Raw genomic sequence first — 18,730 nt, forward strand, 5'->3', positions numbered from 1 at the left:
AGGGCTCAACACAGAGATGGCTGAGAGAGGAGGCATGACTCACCCAAGGTAAGTAAGCCAGTGACAGCGCTGGTCTAGGACATGGACAGCTGGACAGCGATGGTCTAGGCCATGGCAGGCCTAGTTCAGAGAAGGGTTGGAGATGCTCTCAGGAGCTGGCGCTGGAGGTCATAGAGCAGTCACTTTGGAGAGGGGAACCATGCTGGTGTGATATGTGACCATATAAGCCCTGCTAGGACTCTGTTCTGCCTCAAGCCCTCCCTTCCCACCACTAGACAACCATCCAATGCCCAAACACCAGCAACTCATTCCTTTGTACCTCACTGAATCTGAGGTCCAGTCCCCTTCCCCCCCATCAGCACTTGTTCTTCCTATTGAGGTTGCAGTCAGAGAATCATTATTTATGCAGCATCCATGTAGGTCTTCCCCATTTCCCCCCACCCATTGGCCAGGACCCATCATAATGCTTGGCCACAGGATAAGGAATTCCTCTTCTGGAGAACCTGGAAGCAGAGACTCTTCAACATGGATGCCTTCCAAAACTCTGAGCTTAGCCATCAGCCGCAGCTTAGAGCAACTTGCCTTTCATCCACGTGCATCTGCTCCCAAATTTGGCAGAGCATTTTCACCTGGTTCTGACCAAGCAAAGCCCTTGCCCTCCGGGAACATCTAGTCTGGTCTGGAAGTGAGCTCATCCACAGCAAAAGTCCAGCCCTGAACGCCCAGCTGCAGGCAGCCAGCCTGTGCTAACTTCCAAAAATGAAGTCTGGCAATGAGCAAATCTGAAAAGTGAGCAGGAGGAAGGACCTGAAGTACTAAAAGACTTCAAAGGAGAGAGAGAGCTATCACCTAATCTTTTTCAGACAGGAAAACATGGCCAAAGAAGGAAAGAAAGGGCACCTTGGAAGAGACCAGAAAACGTAATTCACTTCATTCCTTCATTCATTCATCCTTGCAACAGAAAAATACCTTCTATGTTACCAGGTCATGTGTGCCAATGCTGGGGATACAACTGTGCACAAAATTCATAGGGTTTTCACCCTCACAAGTCTTCTAGTCTAGTGGGGGAGATCGACCATCATCAAAAATGAGACAAATACCTATAAACTTAGTATTGTGGTATGTGCTTTGAAAGAGACACATGTTCCAAATGTGTAGCAAGGATTTTGACCTGGGAATGAGGTGGAGTTGGGAGAAGGCCTGGAAGTTTCTGTTCATGCAAGAGGAGTGAGCCAGGTAAGGTGGGAAGGAGGGATACCAGGAGAGGTCAAGCTGGGGGTAAAAATAAAAAATAAATAGGGGTACCTGAGTGGCTCAGTTGGTTAAGCACACCAATCTTGATTTTGGTTCAGGTTATGATCTCTGCGCTATGTGATTGAGCCCCATGTCAGGCTCCACACTAGCCGTGGAGCTTGCATAAGATTCCCTGTCTCTCACTCCCTCTGTCCCTCCCTCTCCCTCCAAATAAATAAATAAATAAATAAGCATGTAACCAGCAAGTAACCTCCTCATTTGGTGGGTGGGGAGCACAGGGGCAAGAGATCTACAGAATGCCTGAGGTCCCTCTGCAGTTTCTGTTCCTCACTGATCTCCTCTAAAAGGATAATTTAACTCAAGAAAAGAGCACAAAGAAAAAAAGAGAAAAGAAAGGAAACAGCACAGAGATTCTGCAAAAAAATTAAAAATAGAATTACCATGTGACCCAGGAATCCCACTTCTGGCTATATATCCAAAGGCAATGAAATCAGTATTTTAAAGAGATATCAGCACTCCTATGTTCATTGAAGTATTATTCACGATAGCCAAATTGGAAACAACTTCAAGTGTCCATCAACAGATGAATGGATAAAGGAAATGTGGTATATGTATGTATCACATACGTGTATGTGTGTGTGTGGTGGAATATTATTCATTTATAAAAAATAAGGAAATCAGGGCGCCTGGTTGCTCAGTGGGTTAAACCTCTACCTTCGGCTCAGGTCATGATTCCAGGGTCCTGGGATAAAGCCCCGCATCGGGCTCTCTGCTCAGCAGGGAGCCTGCTTCCTCCTTTCTCTCTCTGCCTGCTTCTCTGCCTACTTGTGATCTCCATCTGTCAAATAAAATAAATGAAATCTTAAAAAAAAAAAAAAAAAGGAAATCACGTCCTTTACATCACTACGGATAAACCTGGAGGACATTATGCTAAATAAAATGAGCTAGACAGGTATGTGCAATCTAAAAAAAGTCAAACTCATAGAACCAGTAGAATGATGGTTACGTTACCAGGGGCTAGAGGGTGGGAAAAATGGGGAGAAGTTGGGCAAAGGTTACAAACTTACAGTTGTAAGATGAATAAGTTCTGGGATCTAATGTACAGTATGATGACTATAGTAAACGATACTGTATTGTATACTTGAAAGTTGCTAAGGGAGATTTTAAGTGTTCTCACCATGAACACACATGCACACACACAAGCACACAAAATGATAACTATGTGAGCTGCTGGATGCATGTATTGTGCATATATTAAATCATCACATTGTACACCTTTTTAAAAACCATGCTGTACAGCCTCATTTTTAAAGAAAAGAATTATTTCTCCTATGCAAATGCTTCCAGGGGGACACAATATGATGTACTACATGCCCCCTAAAGCTGGCCAGAGCTGCTGGACCACTGCTAATTAGTAAAGATCATTTTGGCCTCTCTCCTCCCCTCACTGGTACCAACCCAAATCAGGATCTGGTCACAAAAAGGGACATTACTACCAGAATCCCAAGAGAAAGAAAAAAGCTGGCCAAAAAGACAGGCTGTGGGAAAGATGAGGGTGATGAGGAAAGATAGACTTAAAAGCAAGATGCTGACCTCATCTGAGTCCATACAGGTTCACAAACTTGAGTCAGATTGGAGTCCTAATCTTGAAAAACCAGGTGCTCACAGATTAAAAATTAAACCTGACTGTTGAAAGAAGATTATTCAAATGACTCTGAGGTCACTAAGGTAACATCTACAGATGGCAAGGGAGGAATCCAGATTTGGAGCATAGTGACTCATCACTGAGTGGAAATTCTCTTTCCTCTTCTTGGCCTCACTTCCACACTACTCATCTGTCCAGGTCCCACAGGGGTCCCTACCTACTTTTATCAACCCAGGAGCTCTTCCCCAGCAGGCCTCAAATGTTCAGTGTCCACCTCTCACTGACCAAACTGTTCTCCATGGCAAGAAATCCCATGGTGTGATGGCCAGCCTCTGAACTCTTGCCACACTGTGAAATGAACAGTCTATGTACAGAGGCTATGAGTTTGGGAAGTTATCTGAAGAGGGGAAACCACATGGCTGGTTTGAATCTTAGCTCAGTCATCAACCAGCAGCAGACCATGGATAGCTCATTTGACACCTATGATCTTCCATTTGAACATCTGTAAAATGTCATAGACAAAGACTATTTTCTGTACGTATGAGGTCCAAATTAGAGGAAGGTGCAAAGAGGCCTCATTGACAACAAAAAGGCAAAGATGAGGGACTGAGAGGGCTGCTATGATTTTCTCTTTTTCCTTTTCCTTGTTGCAAGCTCAGTTGTGGGAAGCAGACTGTTTGATCAGTGATTTATCTTCCTGTGGCTGCTGTTAAAAATTTACCACAAATGTAACAGCTCAAAACAATAGAAATGTATCCTCTTGGGGTTCTGGAAGTCAGAAGTCCAAAACTGATTATACCAGTGAAACCAAGGTGTCAACAGGGCTGTATTGTTCAGGTTTTAGGGGAAGATCCTTCCTTGATTCTTCTAGTAGCTGCCAGCATTCCTTGGCTTATGGTCACATCTCTTCAATCTGTGTGTGTGTGTGTGTGTGTGTGTGTGTGTGTAAAATACACATAGCATAAGATTGCCCATCTTAACCCTTTGTAAGTGCACAATTCAGTGACATTAATATATTCACAATGTTGTGCTACCATCACTACTACCCCTACCCCATGACTTTTTCATCATCCCAAACAGAAACATCAATTAAACACTAACTTCTCGCCTTCCCCTGGAAACCACCATTCATCTTTCTGTCTCTATGAATCTGACTATTCTAGGTACCTTTATACAAGAAGAATCATACAATCTACTCTATCTTCACATTGTCTTCTCTTCCTCATCTGTCAAATCTCCCTTGGTCACTAAGGACATTTGTGATGGTGTTCAGGGTCCACCAATAATTCAGGATCATCTATCTTCATCTCAAGATCCTTAAGTTAATCATATGTGCAAAGACCTTCTTCTAAATAAGGTAGCATTTACAGGTTCCAACATTTAGGACCTGGTATATTTGGATGGCCATTATTCAGTTACTGCAATCAATGATGGTGAAAGAGTATGAATGTAGAAGGATTTGATGGAGGAAGTAGGATTGGAGATGCTTTCGGAAGGGTGGAGTGAGGAGGAGGGCACTGCTGGAGGGGATAAGTCAAGGTCCAGAAGTGTAAAAGCCAAAAAGCTGTCAGGCAAAGAGGAAGTGAGGATAAGTGAGAGGGGCCAGGAGAGGGAATCAGTGAGGTAGCCCCAGGCTGCCTGCCCTTCCTCCCCAGCCCCCTAACCTGGTATCTGGGCATGAAGGGAGTAAAGAGAAGGACAAAATGCTCCTGGCCCTCCCTCTAGAGCTGAAATCAATAAGGAGTTGACCCCTGGTGGTCTCCATCCAATCATCTGAGCCCTAGTGAGGCCTCTGCCATGCTGGGTCATGTTGGGAAAGCCCCCAATGTTTGTTGGGAATCACCTCTACCGTGGGGATTCAATTTGAGCTAATAGAGGCTTGCTGAGTTCCCACCATGCATGTCAGCTTTGGGCTGGGACCAAAACCCAGGTTGGTTGGTGGTGGGCTGTAGCTCTTTCCTCTATATTCCAAATCCCAGAAAAGCTTCAGGAAGAAGTTGCAGGATTAGATGCTGCAAGAGGTCTTAGCCTACCTTCCCCAGAGCTTTTCACAGGGTACTGAATCAGCCCTGGTCCTTAGCCCAGGGCAGCAGGAATAGCACATGGCCCAGAATCAGGAGACCTGGGTTCAGACACTGGTTACTCTGCCAAGTGGCCTTAGGCAGTCACTTCACCCTCTAAAACTGTTTTCTTAACTATCAAATTGGCAGAATTTGACCAACTGGTCTCTTAAGAAAGATCCTGGTACCAATTCTATGACTCCTGTCAGGGCCCTGAATTTCCCTGTACCTCAGTCTTTCATTTATAAACTGGGGATAGTAAGCCTTGGATAGTTGCATGTCAGAAGCATGTCAATCCCACCTCATCCTAAAGCTCTAAAGCAGTGTGGGAAGCCTACCTGGCTGGAATTGTGCCTTATATGGAAAATATTTCAGCACACTACCAAGCACATATTTGGTGCTCAATCAAATGTTAACTTTAATCTTCGACTTCATCACTTATCTAGACTCAAAGTCATGGGAATTTGAGCTGGGGCCCTGCCCTCAAAGAGAGAAGACAGATCTAAATAAAAATGAAAACCTATACTCTATGTTGGGACAAGTGGTACAACTTTAAGCTTTACAATGACCCTATTGTTATCCCATTTTATGGATAAAGGACTGAAACTCAAAAGTGGTTAAGTAACTTGGCCAAGCTGGGGCTTACCCCCTGTAGTGTAACATCAAAGCTTATATTTTAACTACTGGACAAGAAGGTAGGTAAAGAAGGGGAGAAGAAGAGAAAGTGAAACCTTAGCCCTGATTCCAAGCCTACTCCCCAGGTAGCATCCCTCTATTCTTCCCCTGCCTCATCCAGGGTTGGCATTTGGCCCCAACTCCCTGTAGGTGTGAGACATTTCACTGAGTCACTAGTTATAACAGATGCAGGCAAAAGCCAGCAATATTACAGCCACTATCTTCTGCCAAACACCCTGGTGTATTTGAAAATCCACAGCCCAGAATGAGAGCAGGTGACGTAGCAAAGTTAACTGTAACTCAAGTCCCAGAGAAGGCTTTCTGAGAGCTTTCTGACAGCCACACCTCATTGTGACCATCACCCACTGTGTTCTAATTCCCTCTAAGAGATGAGACAATGAAGCAGCAACTCCCAGGTAGCCAGAGGCCTGCAGGTACTGGCTGAGGAATTCATCAGTGTTCTCACCTGTGAACCTTATCCCCACACAGCTAACTGCCACCCATCCATCAATCCACACTGAGGCTAGGATTCCAGGAACATGAAAACCAGGCTCAAAAATCCTTGGGCATTGGAAAATCCACAAAGGTAACAGTGGGAAAGGCAAATCATTCATTCATTCAACAAATACTAGTTGCACATCTGTCTAGACATCAGAGGTACAAAGGAAGCAAAATCAATGTAGCCCCTGTCTTTCAGGAGCTTAAAATCTATGCATGTGCTTAATGGGCATGGGGTTTCCTTTTGGAATGATGACAGTAGACAGAAGCAACAGTTGCATGCACTTGATGCCACAATGAATAATTATTCACTTTCAAATGAGTAATTTCATATTATGTGAATTTCACCTCAATTAAAAAATAAAAAATAAAAACCCATAATCATGCGCAAGGCATTATGCCTGGAGACAATAAAAAGTCAATTCCCTCCCAGATAATTTCTTCCCAACTTATGGACTGGTCCTAAAATTTCATGAGTTTCATTCATTTATTCAACTAGTCATTTGAGGAGAATGAAAAGGTGAATTTATCTCGCCATCAAAAGAATATCCTCTCCCATCTAATGGCTTGCCCTCATAATTCTACATTAAGAAACTTCATTCATGCATTCCTTCAGTATCCATTCGACAACTGATATTGGGGTTACAATCTTGAATAAGACAGTCTCAGCAATGAATATAAAGGTGCAGCTATCTCTTCAAGATACTGATTTCGCTTTCTTGGTATATATACCCAGAAGTGGAACTGCTGGATCATATAGCAGTTCTATTTTTATTATATTTATCTTTCTAAAAATATTTTTATTTGGGTAGGGGTGCCTGGGTAGTGTAGTCAGTTAAGGATCCAACTCTCAGCTTTGGCTCAGGTTGTGATCCCAGAGTCCTGGGACTAAGCCCCAAGTCAGGCTCCATGCTCAGCGTGAAATCTGCTTGGGATTCTCTCTTCTCTCTCCCTCTAACATAGTGATTCAACTTCTCTCTATGTTAGCTACAATTGTAGCTACCATTTGTCACCATACAATACTTTGACAGTATCACTGACTATACACCCTATGCTGTGACTTTCATTCCTGTGACTTACTCATTCCAAAACTTGAAGCCTGTACTTCTGACTCCCCTTCACCCATTTTGCTCATTCCTCGACCCTCCTTCCCCCTGGCAACCATCAGTCTGTTCTCTGTATCTATAGGTCTGATTCTCGCTTGTTTTGTATTTTAGATATGGAAGTGACCCAGGTATCCATCAATAGACAAACAGATAAGGATGTGATGTGCGTCACACACACACACACATACACACACACACACACACACATGCCCTGGAATATTACACAGACAATAAAAAAGGACGCAATCTTGCCATTTGCAACAACATGGATGAGAGATTATTATGTTAAATGAAATAAGTCAAACTGAAAAAGACAAATACCATATTATTTTACTCATATGTGGATTCTATTCTTTATTTTCTGAGGAAACTCCATGTTTTCCATAGAGGCTACACCAATTTACATTACAGTAGTGCTCAAGTTTCACTTTTCTCCACATCCTCACCAACAATTATCTCTTGTTTTTGTGATAATAGCCATTTTAAAAAGCATGAGATAATATTTAATTGTGGTTTTGATTTGCATTTCCCCATTGATTAGTGATGTCAAGCACACTTCATGTACTTGTTGACCTCTCAGAGTCCCTTACATTTTTTAGATATTAAAAATGTGAGGTGGGCGCCTGGGTGGCTCAGTTGGTTGGGCGACTGCCTTCGGCTCGGGTCCTGATCCTGGAGTCCTGGGATCGAGTCCCACATCAGACTCCCTGCTCGGCAGGGAGTCTGCTTCTCCCACTGACCTCTCTCCTCTCATGCTCTCTCTCTCTCTCTCTCAAATAAATAAATAAAATTATTTTGGAGCACTGGGTGTGGTAAAAAAATAATGAATACTGTTATGCTGAAAATAAACTAATTAATTTTTAAAAAATAAAATAAAAAATAAAAAATAATGTGAGGTGGTGAATATATTAATTAACTTAATTGTAGTAGACATTTTAATATGTGTATATATAGTATATATACACATTTAGTACATACATACATTTAATATGTATATATATATATATATATATATATATATATATATAACATCACATGTACATCTTAAATGCATACAATTTTACCAATTACACCTCAAGAAAGTAAGGGGAGAGAAAAGAAGAAAATACACACTAGCCAAAAGAAAAAAAAAGAAACAATCTCTGCCTTGGGGCCCTCCCAGTTCATCAAAGAAAGTTTACATCTGATATGCACATGCTGTTCTCTATGCAAGGACACTTTCTTCCCTGCTCTTCACCTGGCTAACTGTCATAATTCTTTCATGTTAACTTAAATTTTTTCCAAGAAGCTTCTTGACCTGCATCCCTCCCTTAGCCTGAAAGTCTCAGAGAACTCAGTTTCCAAGACTTATTCTCATCCTTCCTGTCTCAGTTTATAATTCACATTTAGTTGCATAGCTGTATTTACTGTCTATGAATCCCACAAGACTATTAGCATCATGAGGGAAGTGCCAGGGTCTCTTAGCCATCACTGTGCTAGTACTAGGGTTGGCATATAGTGGATGCTCAATAGATATTAGTTGGGTGCATATGTGAATTAAAACAAAGAACATGAACAACTGTAATGTGATAGATGCTCTAGCAGTAAGGGAAGGTGAGACAGAACATGCTTTACTTTATCTTGCTAAGGGATATGGAGAGAGGGGTAAGAGAAATAATCATTAAGAGGGTATGTTTGCACTGAATCTTTAGGGCTAAGTAGGAGGAGTTCCTGAGGTAACACAGCTAATTTGAGGTTTTGAGATGTGAGAACACACAGTATGCACATTCAGAGAATGGTAAGTAGTTGTGGTCTGCATGACTGGGTAGAATAGCAGGAGATAAGGCCAGAGATGTGGGCAGAAATTAGACCACAGGAGATTTTTTGTGGCATATTAAGCATCCTGGAATTCTCCCATAGAATACTGGGAAGCCAGTAAAGCAGGGATTTCTGACCTCATATGCCCATCAGAGATGGATTTTGAAATTCCATGGATTCTAAAATTGCATGTACAATTATGGTCAGATTTGTGTTTTCTTATGTTTTCCGTTTTTTGTCAGATCCTCAGATCAGTGACTCCAAAAAAATTAAGAACCAGCACCTTCCCTGACCACCCTAACTAAAACAGCCTCATCCCTCTTCCAATTCAGTGACTTTCATAGTACTTATAACAAAATTTAAGTATCTTGCTGATTTCTTTGCTACTTGCTTACTGCCTATTTTCACCTGAGAGGACTTTGTCTTGTTCAAGGTTCTATCTCTGGTGCCTATTACACATGGCCTGGAACATATAAAGCTCAATAAATATCTGTTGGCTAAATGAATCTAACTGTGTGTGTTTTTTAATTGTGGTAAAACATACATAATATAAAATTTACCATCTTAACCACTTTTAAATGTGTGGTTTACTGACATTAAATACATTCACATTGTTGTGCAGCCATCACCACCATCCATCCACAGAACTCCTTTTACCTTGCAAAACTGAAATTCTATACCCGTTAAACAATAACTCCCCAGCCTCTGGCAACCACCATTGTATTTTCTGTCTATATGACTACTTCAGATATCTCACAGAAGTGGAATCATATTTAAAAAGAAAAAGAGGGCGCCTGAGGGGCTCAGTGGGTTAAGCCGCTGCCTTCGGCTCAGGTCATGATCTCAGGGTCCTGGGATCGAGTCCCGCATCTGCTTCCCTCTCTCTCTCTCTCTGCCTGCCTCTCTGTCTACTTGTGATCTCTCTGTCAAATAAATAAATAAAATCTTCAAAAAAATTAAAAATTTTTTTTAAAAAGTAGAATCATATAGTATTCATCCTTTTGTGACTAGGTTATTTCACTTAGCATAATGTCCTCAGAGTTCATTTGTGTTGTAGCATGTGTTAGAATTTCCTTCCTTTTTAAGGCTAAATAATTCCATTGTAGGGATATACATATTGTTTAATTTATTTTTTATTTATTTTCAGCATAATGTGGTTCTCAATGTGGTTTTTTTTTTTTTAATTTTTTATTTATTTATTTATTTATTTGACAGAGAGAAATTGCAAGTAGATGGAGAGGCAGGCAGAGAGAGACAGAGGGAAGCAGGCTCCCCACTGAGCAGAGAGCCCGATGCGGGACTCGATCCCAGCACCCTGAGATCATGACCTGAGCCGAAGGCAGCGGCTTAACCCACTGAGCCACCCAGGCGCCCCCTCAATGTGGTTTTGATTTGAATCTCCCTGATGGCTAGTGATGATGAACATTTTTTCATGTGTCTGAAAGCCAATTGTATGTCTTCATTGGAGAAGTGTCTGTTCATATCTTCTGCCCATTTTATTTTCATTTTATTTATTTATTTATTTCCAGCATAACAGTATTCATTGTTTTTGCACCACACCCAGCGCTCCATGAAATCCATGCCCTCTCTAATACCCACCACCTGGTTCCCCCAATCTCCCACCCCCTGCTGCTTCAAACAAATTCTTTTTTTTTTCATTTATTTATTTTCAGCATAACAGTATCATTTTTTCACCACACCCAGTGCTCCATGCAATCCGTGCCCTCTATAATACCCAACACCTGGTACCCCAACCTCCCACCCCCCTGCCACTTCAAACCCCTCAGACTATTTTTCAGAGTCCATAGTCTCTCATGATTCACCTCCCCTTCCAGTTTACCCCAACCCCCTTCTCTCTAACTCCCCATGTCCTCCATGCTTTTTGTTATGCTACAAATAAGTGAAACCATATGATAATTGACTCTCTCTGCTTGACTTATTTCACTCAGCATAATCTCTTCCAGTCCCGTCCATGTTGCTACAAAAGTTGGGTATTCATCCTTTCTGATGGAGGCATAATACTCCATAGTGTATATGGACCACATCTTCCTTATCCATTCGTCTGTTGAAGGGCATCTTGGTTCTTTCCACAGTTTGGTGACCATGGCCATTGCTGCTATAAACATTGGGGTACGGATGGCCCTTCTTTTCACTACCTCTGTATCTTTGGGGTAAATACCCAGGAGTGCAATGGCAGGGTCATAGGGAAGTTCTAGTTTTAATTTCTTGAGGAATCAGGAGATAACATTTTTTATTTATTTTTTCAGTGTTCCAAGATTTATTATGTACAACACCCAGTGATCCATGCAATATGTGCCCTCCTTAATACTCATCACCAGGCTCACCTAACTCCCCCACTCCCTCTCCTCTCCAAAACCCTCAGTTTTTTTCTCAGAGTCCACAGTCTCTCATAGTTCATCTCCCCCTCCGATTTCCCCAAGTTCACTTTTCCTTTCCTTCTCCTAATGTCCCCTATGTTATTCCTTATGCTCCACAAGCAAGTGAAACCATATGATAATTGACTGTCTCTGCTTGACTTAGTTCACTCAGCACAATCTCCTCCAGTCCCATCCATGTTGATACAAAAGTTGGATGTGGATGTTCGTCCTTTCTGATAGAGGCATAATATTCCATTGTATATATGGACCATATCTACTTGTAAGAATTTATACTACAGATAGGCTTACATAAAGATAAAATGACCTGTGTTCAAAATTATTTATTGCATCACTGTTTGTAATAGAAAAAGATTAGAAGCAATGTAAACACCCAACCATAAACAACTGGTTGAATATATTATGGTTTATCCACTTAGTGGATACATTGCAATGATTTTTTTTTTAAAAAAGGAAAAGAAAAATCTGTGTATGAATGTGGATTGATCTCAAAATGATTTTTTTAGGTTAAAAAAACCAAAGTTTGCAGAACAATATATATAGTATGCTAACAGTATAAAATAGAGGGTGGGGAGAATATAGATACAGATTTGCTTACAAGTATATTAAAAATCTCTTGGATACACAGGAAACTGGCAAAATTGATTGGCGTTAGGGAGAAAAGTTGGATAACTTGGAGGCTTTCTCTATATATATTTATGTATTTTATGAATCATGGAAATTTGTTGTTTACTGGATCAATAGATAGCAGGAGGTAGGGAGGTAGGGAAGAAAGTCAAGAGAGAGAAGGAGAATAAATACTACACTAGGATCACTGAATATCCAAGCAGTTAGGAACCTCAGAGATCTTCAGACTTGACTCAGTAATATATTCACTCACTCAAAAAATTTATCTTAAGTGTCCTGTACATGTCTGGCACTGTTCCAGTTGCCATAGATAACAAGATGCAAAGGTACAAAGATACACAATCTAATGGGGAAAGACCTTACAGTTTACCAGTGAGGCACTGAGACCAGAGAATGGATGGACCCTGGTCAAGGTCAAACAACTTGTTGGTGGAAGAGTCAGGGCTGAAACCCAGGTCTATTGGCTCCTGTTTGGTTTCATTATCTCCCCTGGGCTTAAATAAAGCAAGGGAAATGGACTTGATTACACAATGTTTACGAGTATGGAGATAACCACAAAACTGGCTTCTCAGAAAGAGCTTTCCTTTCCTACACATAGAAAACTTTTTTTAAGATTTTGTTTATTTATTTGACAGAGAGAGATCACAAGTAGGCAGAAAGAGAGAGAGAGGGAAGCAGGCTTCCTGCTGAGCAGAGAGCCTGATGCAAGACCTGAGCCGAAGGCAGTGGCTTAACCCACTGAGCCACCCAGGCGCCCAATAGAAAACTTGCTAATAGTCATTGCCAGCCAAAGAAAAGATCTCTCAATGCTATTTAATACTATCTTCATCCTATACTCATACAATTATTTATGAGTGATTATAAATAATTACTGTTCACACACACACGCGTGCGTGCACACACACACACACACACACACACCATTCCAAGCAATGATTCATCTGCTCCTGCTCAGACATGAAAAATACTAAAGAAAAGCAATAAAGCAGAGACCCAGGTAAAAAATGATCTTCTGTCTGAGCAAGAGGGGAAAACCTAACCCACAGTCAAGTGTCCCTGATCTCTTGGATTTTCTAAAAGTCTTGGGCAAACTCCTCAGTAGGTTTTTTCCAAGTTTGGGAAATCCTACCAGGAAGCAAGAAGTGTCAATTTCACTACCCTGGATGACAAAGATGTCGTTGGTTTTGATTAAATTATTATATAACATGTTTAAGAGTGAAACTATACATACAGAAATACATATATACCCATATAGGCATATACACAAATGTCAACCCCAAAGCACAGAATATAAATCTGAGACAAAGAACCATTAATTTTGGATTTTCTACACTTCTGTGATGATTCAAAATGCAAAATCCTAAAATCTCTGTCTTTGGCTGATTCCGTAATTGGAGGAGTGCCTGTTGGTTGACCTTCCAGATTCAGCTCTGAGAGGAAGGCAGGACAAGGAATTGGTCCTTGCTAAAACTGTCACTGATATTAGGGGAGGGATTTGGTTTAGGGGTTGTGCTTGGGAAGAGTAGAAAAGACAGGATTTGTTATATGGGCTTCTGCCATAGGACTTCATTTTTAATGGAGGGCCACTGTAAAGCCCATTTGCTCTGCCTTCCAGCCAGCAGTAGTCATTCCAGGTCTTGGTTTCAATGTCTTATTTTGACTCTCTTTGAGTCACTACCCACTTTTTTCCCACTTCCACTCCTTGGGAAAGCACCTGGGCTGGGAGGGTTTCCTTCAGTATTCACCAAAGTCACAGTCCCATGTGAAAGAGTTGTGAGCTCTTTGAGTCAAAGGCTTCTTTGAATACAACATGATTATACCTACATAGCCCTGATATGGGAGGACTGTTTGTACTTTCTTGACCATAGGATGCTGCTAGTGAGTAGCCTAAAGAACCAGTTTTGTAATGCCTGAATTGGGCATATGTCAGGTTCTCCATTTCTACAACCTCTAAGAATAATAGACTCTTTTGGTTGAAAAGCATTCAACTGACCCTCTCATTCTGTAGTGGAAATTGAGACCCAAAGAGGAAGAGCTACTTGTCCAAATCTATAGCATGGTTTCTGAACTCCTAATCCAGTGCTCTGTCTTCTCCAAAAACTTTGTTCAAAACAAATTTATAATTTCTTATAAAGTTAAAGCTATACCTATCCTATGACTTATAATTACACTTTTATTTTTTTAATTTTTATTTTTTTTAATTTATTTTTTATTTTCAGCATAACAGTATTCATTATTTTTGCACCACACCCAGTGCTCCATGCAATCCGTGCCCTCTATCATACCCACCACCTGGTACCCCGACCTCCCACCCCCCGCCCCTTCAAAACCCTCAGACTGTTTTTCAGAGTCCATAGTCTCTCATGGTTCACCTCCCCTTCCAATTTCCCTCAACTCCCTTCTCCTCTCTATCTCCCCATGTCCTCCATGCTATTTGTTATGCTAAAAATAAGTGAAACCATATGATAATTGACTTTCTTTGCTTGACTTATTTCACTCAGTATAATCTCTTCCAGTCCCGTCCATGTTGCTACAAAAGTTGGGTATTCGTCCTTTCTGATGGAGACATAATACTCCATAGTGTATATGGACCACATCTTCCCTATCCATTCATCCGTTGAAGGGCATCTTGGTTCTTTCCACAGTTTGGCGACCGTGGCCATTGCTGTTATAAACATTGGGGTACAGATGGCCCTTCTTTTCACTACATCTGTATCTTTGGGGTAAATACCCAGTAGTGCAATTGCAGGGTTATAGGGAAGTTCTAGTTTTAATTTCTTGAGGAATCTCCACACTGTTCTCCAAAGAGGCTGCACCAACTTGCATTCTCACCAACAGTGTAAGAGGGTTCCCCTTTCTCCACATCCCCTCCAACACATATTGTTTCCTGTCTTGCTAATTTTGGCCATTCTAACTGGTATAGGTGATATCTCAATGTAGTTTTAATTTGAATCTCCCTGATGGCTAGTGATGATGAACATTTTTTCATGTGTCTGATAGCCATTTGTATGTCTTCATTGGAGAAGTGTCTTCATATCTTCTGCCCATTTTTTGATATGATTGTCTGTTTTGTGTGTGTTGAGTTTGAGGAGTTCATTATAGATCCTGGATATCAACCTTTTGTCTGTACTGTCATTTGCAAATATCTTCTCCTTCTTTTCAGTGTTCCAGAATTCATTGTTTATGCACCACACCCAGTGTTCCATGCAATACGTGCCCTCCACAATACCCACCATTAGGCTCACCCAACCTCCCACACTCTCCCCTCCAAAACCCTCAGTTAGTTCCTCAGAGTCCACAGTCTCATGATTTGTCTGCCTCACCAATTCCCCCCAACTCCCTTCTCCTCTCCATCTCCTTATACCCTCCATGTTATTCCTTATGCTCCACAAATAAGTGAAGCCATATGATAATTGAGTTTTTCTGCGTAACTTATTTCACTCAGCATAATCTCTTCCAGTCCCGTCCATGTTGATACAAAAGTTGGATATTCATCCTTTATGGTGGAGGCATAATACTCCATAGTATATATGGACCACATCTTCTTTATCCACTTTATATGGAAAACCCAAAAGACCCACCCCAAAACTACTAGAACTCATATAGAAATTCAGTAATGTGATAGGAAACAAAATCAATGTACAGAAATCAGTTGCCTTCTTATACGCTAACAATGAAAATACAGAAAGGGAAATTAGAGAATCAATTCCATTTACTATAGCACCAAGAACCATAAGATACCTGGGAATAAACCTAACCAAAGAGGGAAAGGATCTGTACTTGAGGAACACTCGTGAAAGAAATTGAAGAAGCCACAAAAAGATGGAAGATCATTCCATGCTCATGGATAGGAAGAATAAATATTGTTAAAATATCTATACTGCCTAGAGCAATGTATGTTTTCAATGCCATTCCAATCAAAATTCCAGTTTTTTTTAATGAGCTGGAGCAAACAATCCTAAAATTTGTATGGAATCAGAAGAGACCCTGAATTGCTAAGGATATGTTGAAAAACAAACACAAAACTGGGGGCATCACGTTGCCTGATTTCAAGCTTTACTATAAAGCTGTGATCACCAAGACAGCATGGTACTGGCATAAAAACAGACACATAGACCAGTGGAACAGAGTAGAGAGCCCAGATATGGACACTCAACTCTATGGTCAAATAATCTTCAACAAAGCAAGAAAAAATACACAGTGGAAAAAAGACAGTCTCTTCAATAAATGGTGCTGGGAAAATTGGACAGTTATGTGTGGAAGAATGAAACTCGACCTTCACTTACACCATACACAAAGATAAACTTGAAATGGATAAAAGACCTCAGTGTGAGGCAGGAATCCATCAGAATCCTAGGGAGAAGATAGGCAGTAACCTCTTTGACATCGGCCACAGCAACTTCTTTCAAGATATGTCTCCAAAGGCAAAGGAAACAAAAGCAAATATAATTACACTTTTAAATATTTGTTCAAGAGAAGTCGAAGCATATGCCATGATCTGAATGTGTCTCCCCAAAATTCCTATGTTGATGAGTGGTGATGGTTGCAGAAAGTATGAATATAGTTAAAACCATTGAATTTTGCACTTTAAAATTGTTACGATTGTAAATTTTGAGTTATGTCTATTTTGCCACAGTAAAAGTGGGAGGGAGAGGAACATGGGCCTTCCTTGCTGGTCTGGAAAACTACCAAGTAAAAACATTGTATGATTCCACTTAAATGGGGTACCTAGAATAGGCAAATTCATAGAAATTGAAAGTAGAATTGAGGTTTCCAGGAGCTAGGAGGAGGGGAAATAGAGAGCTAGGTTCAAGGATACAAAATTTCAGTTTGGGATGATGGAAAAGTTCTGAAGATGGTTTGTAGTCATGGTTGCTCAACAGTGTGAATGTACTTAATGCCACTGAACTTAAAATGGCTAAAATGGTAAATTTTACATCATGTATACTCTACCACAATAAAAAAAAGAAAAATTCCTGCAAAAAGAAAATTCTAAATCCCACTATGGGTAAGAATGTGCAAGAACCCACAATTTCACACTCTGTGGTGGGAAGTGTCATCTGCAGAACAGCTTAGGGTCACATATAAAAATGTTAAAAATAGGGGCACCTGGGTGGCCCAGTTGGTTAAGTGTCTGCATTCCCTCAGATCATGACCCCAGGGTTCTGGGATCAATCTCCATGTCGGGGCTCCCTGCTCAGTGGAGAGCCTGCTTCTCCCTCTGCCTCTGCCCCTCTGCCTCCCCTGCTTTTGCTTGTGCTCTCTCTGTAATAAATAAATAAAATCTCTTAAAAATCTTAAAAATAATCAAGCCCTTTGACTAACAGATCCTGTCTTAGGAATTCATCCTTAAAAAAGTTATCAGACAAGTGTGAAAGACATTCATCTCAGTATTATCTACAATGATAACTTAAAATGGCCTAAACATCCAAAACCAAGGTGTTTATTAAATAAATATAAATATATCAATATGCTAAAATAATCTGTGGTCATAAAAGGGATGTTTAGATCTACAAAATGTTATTCATAGTGCAATCTCATTTTGTCCACATGCGATGCTTGTTTATAAGTAGATAATATAAATATGAATATGTTTAACATGTAGGTGTATTGCATTTAATACATATTTTAAAGTCTGAAAGGACCAAATGTTAACAGTGACAACTTATAGGATATTGGCTTAAGAATAACTTTTTTTTTTCTTTTGGCTTGTCTATATGGCCTTTTTTTTCCTAATAAAATTATGTATTACAGGCATAATTAGAAAAAAAATGAATATAGACAAGACTTGCATCTAATCTGTCCTTATACTGCTGGATGTCAAACGGGCTATCTGTAAGACAAGAAGTGATTCTGTTGGCAAGATTTGTTCTGATGCAATCAATAAAAAAAGTAACCTGACATTTGGGCTCATGAGTCCAAGGCTGTGATTTTTATAACGCCTTATATAGAGGAAGGTGTACCTAAGTGTACACCTATATAAACACAGGTGTAGGCAGAAGATGATCCCAGGGACTGATTTTTTATTCTGAGTTTAACACAGATTTATTAGTATTTTGGGAGAACCAAGAAAGGCTTTACAGAGAAGGCAACATAAAAATACCCATTTAGAATTCAGACAGAGAAAGAAAAATACCATATGATCTCACTTGTACATGGAATCCAAAAAGAAGAATTTATAGACACAGAGAACAGACTGGTGGTTGCCAAAGGCAGGAGCTTTGGGGGTGGACAAAATGGGTAAAGGTGGTCAAAAGGTACAAAATTCAGTTTTAAAATTAATAAGTCCTGGGGATATAATAAACATTATTGGGACTATAGTTAATAATGCTGTATTACATATTTGAAAGTTGCTAAGAGAGTATGAGAGTATTTTTTTAAAGTTCTCATCACAAGGGAAAAAAGCTGTAACTATATGTGGTGATACATGTTAACTAGACTTATTGTGATGATCATTTTGCAATATACATATATGTAAAATCATGAACATTGTACACCTGAAACTAACATTATGTTGTATGCCAATTATATCTCAATTTTTAAAAAAAGAAAGAAAGAAAGAAACCTATCTAATTAAAAATAGCTATTTTATGTATAAAGCTCATCAGGTATGACAGGTAAGGCACTGCATGGACAAAAGCCAGGAAACATGAATCGTCCAGTTTGGATGGA

Source organism: Mustela erminea, chromosome 13, assembly GCF_009829155.1.
Source record: "Mustela erminea isolate mMusErm1 chromosome 13, mMusErm1.Pri, whole genome shotgun sequence".
Classification (NCBI taxonomy): Eukaryota; Metazoa; Chordata; class Mammalia; order Carnivora; family Mustelidae; genus Mustela; species Mustela erminea.